Raw genomic sequence first — 6164 nt, forward strand, 5'->3', positions numbered from 1 at the left:
TCTTTTCCAACAGACTGATTGGGGAGGGGTGAGAGGTGGTGGTATAGGAGTGGAAAAAATAACATTTCAGTAACATGAGAGAAAAAAAGAACACATCAAGACATGACTGATGCAGCCTGTGAAACTGTCCAGTTTAGGTGTTTTTTCAGTGCTGAGGAGTTCGCTGTGCATCCTGGGATGTGGGAGGCTTGCTGGGGTGGAGTGTGGGTGTGGATGGAAAGGAACTCAGAGCCCTGTGAGCACCTGACCCAGATGGGCTTGAACCTGAGAAGTGTCCCAAGATGGATGGGGATCATATTTATAAACCACTGAAATATTTCTGGTTTGCCAGGCAAGAAACTGGCCGCAGGCATCCTCTAAACGTGTGTGTGTGTGTGTGTGTGTGTGTGTGTGTGTGTGTGTGTGTGTGTGTGTGTGTGTGTGTGTGTGTGTGTGTGTGTGTGCGTGCGCGCGCATGCGCTCACACACGTGTGTCCTGGCTGTCAGCGTGAGGCCAGCTGCACTTGGTTAGTAATCTCCAGCATGCCCACAAACACACATGTGACTAAGGGGATAGTATGCTATTAAGAAAATGTGATTTGTTAACGCTGTGCTGTGGATCCTGGCGACTTCTGCCGTCTCTCTGTGCCTTGGGAATGGCGTCCTGGGAGGGGAGCTGTGTGGGCTGCCTATTGAGTCTGGGCTTTAGAAGACAGGAACGGGGTGTGGGGAAGAAATGTGCTTAGGACTCTGCCCCCTTCTCACTGAACTGATTCCACCCCAGGGAGGAATAAAGAACCCACATGGCCAGCAGTCGCAATTTCAGGAACTCCCAATTCCAAGTCCCGGTTATGCCTCTGAAGAGAGAAAAAGAAGGGACCAGGCACTGACTGTTGAACCTGAACAATTCTTTTAACCTCTTAGAACCATACAGTGGGGTATCATTCTTTCCGTTCCTTTCTTAAAGACAGAATTCTTAATGAAGCTCAAAACCAAAATGGAGGTATCAGCTGTAAGTGCTAGAAGCACTATCATGATGAGTGTTATTTTTATTGAAGGAAACAAAAATTTCACACCCTAAACTGTCCTTTGAATTGGCCTTGCCTTGGTGTCTGTAATTCTGACATTTATCGTTGCCTTGGGTTAGGCATTGAAAGTTCATGTTCAGTTGCAAATCCAACCGGAGAAGAGGAAACCTGTTAAGGCATGTCATGTGTAGCGGCTCATCCAGCATGGCTCTAAGGCAGGATTCTTAAATTTTTGGAGTCAGAGAACTCTGATATGCCCTCACAAAATGCACATTCACACAATCACACAAAATTTATTTATAATTCCGTGGTGTGAATGGATCCACCTAAATGGGAATCCAGGGACCTCATAGTAAGATCTTTTCGTTCTAAAAGTTGGGAATATAGACTAGATACATTTTGAAGACTGTCAGGGAAGGTCGAGGGCAATACATACAGCGTTGGAGGGCAGTTGAACATGCTGAGGCACAGAGAGGTGAAGTGACTGTCTCGAGGTTGCAGAGCCAATGAACACTAGAACTAGGACTAGAATGCAGGGCTACTGGACCCATTGTCTGTGGAGTCAGAATGCCTGGGTCCAATACACTACTCTGCCGTGTACTTCTGTGTGACCTTGGGAAAGTCATTTAACCTCCCTAATATTTAGCTTCTTCATCTACACCCAAGGTATAGCCACATACTCAGGATTACTCATCTGTCAATGGAGAAACTAATATTTACCTTAAATACTCCATGTGACTTTGACTATTGGTAATGTATGTGAACCGTTTGATAAACTAGAAAGTTCCACACAAGTGGATAGCCACGATTGCTATTGCTGCTGAAAGACAGGGAATGTAAATATATGACAACTTTTCTTATGGAAACCCAATATGTCTTAGTGAAAAATGAGGACCTTTGGGTCTGAAGTGTTCTCTCTAGTTCACACCTGGATAAAGCAGGAGAGAAAACTGTGGTATAAGTTCTGCCATGGGTGCTGTGATGTTAATGGGCTGGAGTGGGCAGTGAAGGCCTCTGAGTGTATTAGTTAAGAATCTTCCTATAGTGCATGATAGAAACCCACCTCAAAATGGTTTAAACAAAAAAGGAAATTTATTGGCTCCTACAATAGTTTCTATCTTTTTTAAACTTTGTTCTAGTCATGTGATCTTGTCTGTTGACATACCTAGTAATTTTTGATTAAATAGCAGACATTGTGCTTAAAAAAGTTGTAAGTCTCCAGATGATGTTTTCTTTCTTCAGAGAAGGTTCATTCCCCTTTTCCTCAGTTAGGCAGATAGTGTGGGGACTAATCACCTTAACCTAATCAAACTGAGCTGAACTGAGGCTAGGTTGCAGTTTAGGGAAGCCTCCATATAACTCTGGTTTCCTCCTGCTCACAGGGCACAGTCCTCCAGGGTTTCCAGTTGAGAGACTGGTGTGCTCACTGGGACCCCTCCCTCTGGCTAGGCCTGAATTCCAGCCCTTGGCTGCCCAGCATCATAAGATTGCTGAAAACACCACTCTGGTTTCTAAAGTCTTTCTGTTTAGCTTGAGAGTTTCACAGATATCTTGAGGGGAAAGCTAGTGCCAGGCTCAGATCTCTGTCCCCTCCTTCTCATAGTAATCCTGGCCTCTTTAGTCTCCAAGTTTGTCTCTCCAGACCTGTGAGACTTACAAAAGCTCTGTCAGTTTCTCCGTCCCCTAGTAGGGAGCTCTGCTCAGGAAAAGCCTGCCTTCCCGTCTCCTTTCCCTGCACCCTGAATCAAAAAGTGCCCCTAAGGAAAATGTGTCTGCAGAATCCAACTCACCCTTCACAATTCTTCCTCTTTGAATCTTGTTCCCTCTAGTTCTGGTTGTTTCAGTGGATTTCCAGTGTCTTTAAGTAGTCTTTAAAAATAGATATTTTCCCCCAACTTTTCCAGTTCTCAGAGGGAGCGTGGATCTGCTGCAGTCTACTTCATCATACCTGGAAGAGGAAGTCTCTGGTTTAACTGAAAAGTCTAAGGATAGATCTGGAACTCCAGAAATGGCTGAGTCCAGATGACCAAAGATACCATCCGGCATTTCTTTTTTTCTTTCTTTCAGCTCATTTCACTCTTTTTTTTTTTTTTTTTTTTGCGGTACGCGGGCCTCTCACTGTCGTGGCCTCCCCCGTTGCGGAGCACAGGCTCCGGATGCGCAGGCTTAGCGGCCAAGGCTCACGGGCCCAGCTGCTCCGCGGCATGTGGGATCTTCCCGGACCGGGGCACGAACCCGTGTCCCCTGCATCGGCAGGCGGACTCTCAACCACTGCGCCACCAGGGAAGCCCTCATTTCACTCTTTACAGACTTTGTTCTCAAAGAGGTTTGCCCCTGATGTTGCAGAGTAGACCTCTAGCAACTGCAGACTTATGGCTGATTAACTATCCTGGCAGAAAGGGAAAGCTTATTTCTTAACAGACTAACAGCAAAATTCCTAGGGATGGCTCTTATTGGCCTAGTTTGGGTCATGTGTTCACCCTGATCCAATCACTGTGGTTGGAGAATAAAATACAGTGATCTTCAGGCCTTGTCATGTGCCCAACGTGGAGTCTGGATGTGATACACAACTCAGTATGCACATGGCTAAACATGAGGGCGGGGGTGGGCAGGAGGTTCTCCAGAAAAAAGTGGAGGTGGTCCTTCACACTTCATGCCTGCTCTGTGCCCCACTGAGCCTCCCAGGTCTCTTCATGCTCTCTTCATCTGTTACTCCTCTCCTGTCACTGCTCTGTCCGATCTCATGACTGGTTATTTGATTTGTTCCCCCTCCAGAATCTTCAATCCTTTGTACCTCTGCCCCTCCATGCAACCCACCAAGCAAACCCCCAGCTCTGGGACAGTACTGCTCTCAGCTTTCTCCACTCTAATCCCCAGGTGACTTGAAAATAGAACTGTACAACTGTGAAGACTGATAACCATCATTGCCATGCCCACTGTAGCTTGTAACTCTTTGTCTTGTTTTTGTTCAGCTCAATCTCCCACACCCTTCACAGATTCATCCATACATTTACCATCTCCTTCGCAGTGGCCCACTGAGGCTGTTAGGGGAGATGTTTCACAGCTTTCCATTTTTTATCCATATGTTTGTTACATCTGCCCTAGAGAGGGCCTTTATAGGTTTTGCCTGCACAGCATACGTGCCCCTTTCTTCTGGTGACAGCATCTCAGATTTCCTTTGGGAGAACGCTTGCCATGCTCAGTGTGTCTAGTTTGGATGGGAATGACCCTTCCCCTTGAATTTAGGCATCCAATAAGTAGCATCTATCTGCCAGGCCCTGGTAATTGGGTTTTGAATAGATATAGATAGGACCAAAGAATGTCCAATGAGTAATCACTTCAGAGTTTTGTTGGAATGATTCAGACTGAGAAGTTTACATTCTGCTGGGATGACTAAGCTAGGAGGGTAAAGATTGGGAGATACTCATGAGTATCTTTTCACCATGAGGAGAAGTCCTGCATGAGATTGAAGTCAAAATGGCTCTAAGAGATGGAGAAAGGAAGAGAGATGAAACAAACGTCATCATTGAGCCCCTAGATCCAGCTACTCCTGAAGGTAACACTACCACTGGTCTTTTTAGTTAAGGGAACCAGAAGCTTCCTTTTCTGCTTAAGTCAGTTTAAGCTGGGTTTCTTTTACTACTAACCAAAAATGTCCTGATCAAAATGCTCCCACATCTTCATCTTCCTTATTCCAGTATCAGGGGACAATACATCCGGTTCTTTTTAAGATTAACCCCTTCATCAGTGCTTTAAATTCACTCAACAAATACTTATTGAAAGCCCATCTTGAGTCAGACAGTGTTTTATGCACTGGGGGATGCCACAGTAAACAAGTAGATGAGGTCTTTCTCTCATGAGCTTACTGTCTAGGTGGGGAGAAGGGAAAAAATGAAACATATTTTTAAAATCATGCTGTAATATATGTTATGACTGGAGCTAGATGGAGAATGACTAGGTGGTGGAGGAGGGAGAGTGGGAATACTTTAGTTATCTTTCCGTTTTGATTGCTGGTTTAATTCCACTGTTGTCAGAGGACATATTCTGTATAATTTTACTCCTCTGATATTAGTTGAGACTTCTTTTTAGTGCTTATTTTGTATTCCATGTGCACTTATATGTATTCTGCAGTCATTGAGTATAGTGTTCAGTGTAGGTCAAGTTGGTTAATACTGTTATTTAAATCCCTTGTATCCTAATTGACTTTGTCTACTTCTTATACCAGTTATTCAGAGAAATGTGTCAAAATCGCCAGCTATACTTGTAGATTTGTCTATTTTTTCTACTTTTTTTCCCCTTTTTACTTTTTTCAGTCTATTTTTCTACATATATTCTGAAGCTATATTATTAAGTGCACACAAATTTAGGATTGCTTCGTCTTTCTGTTTAACTGACCCTTTTATTGTCATGAAATGTTCCTCTGTATCTTTAAGTTTTACTTTCTAGTTACAGTTACTTTGGCTATACATTCACATATTTGTATAGTTACACAACATTTTTTGTTAGTGTTTTCATGATGTATCTTTTCCCATCCATTTACTTTCAATCTATTTTTATTATTTAAAGTGTGTCTTGGGACTTCCCTGGTGGCACAGTGGTTAAGAATCTGCCTGCCCATGTCCTCAAGTCCATTCTCTACATTTACGACTTTATTCCTGTCCTGCCCCTGGGTTCATCAGAACCATTTGTTTTTCTTTTTTTTAGATTCCATATATATGCGTTAGCATACGATATTTTTCTCTTTTGGACTTGAGGATGTGGGGAGCGGGAAGGGTAAGCTGGGACGAACTGAGAGAGTAGCATTGACATATATACACTACCAAATGTAAAATAGACAGCTAGTGGGAAGAAGCTGCATAGCACAGGGAGATCAGCTCGGTGCTTTGTGACCACCTAGAGGGGTGGGTTAGGGAGGGTGGGAGGGAGATGCAAGAGGGAGGGGGTATAGGGATATATGTATACACATAGCCGATTCACTTTGTTATACAGCAGAAACTAATACAACATTGCAAAGCAATTATGCTCCAATAAAAATGTTAAAAAAAAAAAAAAAAAGAATCTGCCTGCCAGTGCAGGGGACATGGGTTCAATCCCTGGTCTGGGAAGATCCCACATGCCGCGGAGCAACTAAGCCCGTGCACCACAACTACGGAGCCT

This window comes from Orcinus orca, chromosome 3 (genome assembly GCF_937001465.1).
Source record: "Orcinus orca chromosome 3, mOrcOrc1.1, whole genome shotgun sequence".
NCBI classification, from domain to species: Eukaryota; Metazoa; Chordata; class Mammalia; order Artiodactyla; family Delphinidae; genus Orcinus; species Orcinus orca.